General features: G+C 43.6%; 1 protein-coding gene across 2 annotated transcripts in view; it reads right to left on the bottom strand.

Moving 5' to 3' along the window:
• The window catches only part of UPF2 (UPF2 regulator of nonsense transcripts homolog (yeast)), a 140,571-nt gene that overhangs the window by 50,805 nt on the left and 88,478 nt on the right, over positions 1-1,288 (bottom strand). The window lies entirely within an intron of this gene.

The following is a 1,288-nucleotide window of genomic DNA, read 5'->3' as shown; positions in this document are numbered from 1 at the left end:
AAAAAAAAAAAAAAAAGAACATACTAGTCCATGACTACTTAGCCTTAGGCTTCATCCAATAAAAGACTCAGAACTTTGCTGCCAAGGTAACTTCTTTCATAACTTTGCCAAAAAACATGAACTTTAAGGAAAGTAAGGCTCAAATATACAAGTGAGTGACAATAAGGACTAAAAATATAAAGGGCTGACTATAGCTGTTTCCAGTACAACTAAGATTTCATTCTCAAGGCTCCAATGTTGTATGAGATACCTGAAATGTCTCTGCAAAAAACTAAAAGTCCCCAACGTCTTATAATGTGTCTAGGGTTGCTCAGTATCAGCTCAGGAGAGGTAAGTAACTAACAAATACCGATCTAGTCACTCACCATCTACTTCATGGTTTCTCAGACTCAGCACTACTGACATTTCGAATTGGATAATTTGTTGTGGGGGATTATTTTGTGCATTGTGGAATATTTCACAGCCACTCTGGCCTCTACTCACTAGATGCCAGTTGAGAACCACTGACAAGTTGAAGATCTTTAAACAGCACTCCTAATTCTTAAAACAGCATCATGCCAAAAAGCATTAAGATTACTGAATAATTAAGTCATTTTAAAAACATCTGCTGGGGGCAGTGGCTCAAGCCTATAATCCCAGCAACTTAGGAAGCTGAGGTGAGAGAGTCTCTTGAGATCAGGAGTCTGAGACTAGCCTGGGCAACAAAGTGAGACCCCCCTTCTCTACATTAAAATAAACTTAACTAAACTAAACTAAAATAAATAGCTGGGCACAGTAGTAAGTACCTGTAGTCCCAGCTACTTGGGAAGCTGAAGCAGGAGGATCACATGAGCCCAGAAGTTCGAGGCTACAGTAAGCTATGATCATGTCACTGCACTCCAGCCTGGGTGATGGAGTGAGACCCCATCTCTAAAATAAGAAATAACAGAATAAAAGAAAAATAAAGTAAAAAATTACCCAGGCATGGTGGTGTGCACCGGTCATCCCAGCTACTTAGGACGCTGAGGTGAAAGGATTGCCTGAACCCAGGAGTTCAAGGCTGCAGTGAGCTATGATCATGCCACTGCACTCCAGCCTGGAAGACACGCTTAAGACCCTATCTCTTGGCCGGGCGCAGTGGCTCAAGCCTGTAATCCCAGCACTTTGGGAGGCCGAGGCGGGTGGATCACGAGGTCAGGAGATCGAGACTATCCTGGCTAACATGGTGAAACCCCGTCCCTACTAAAAATACAAAAAACTAGCCGGGCGTGGTGGCGGGCGCCTGTAGTCTCAGCTACTTGGGAGGCTG

Source organism: Mandrillus leucophaeus, unplaced genomic scaffold (genome assembly GCF_000951045.1).
Source record: "Mandrillus leucophaeus isolate KB7577 unplaced genomic scaffold, Mleu.le_1.0 Scaffold15, whole genome shotgun sequence".
Lineage (NCBI taxonomy): Eukaryota > Metazoa > Chordata > Mammalia > Primates > Cercopithecidae > Mandrillus > Mandrillus leucophaeus.
Note: the sequence above shows the minus strand (reverse complement) of the source record. Positions and strands in the feature narration are given on the sequence as shown.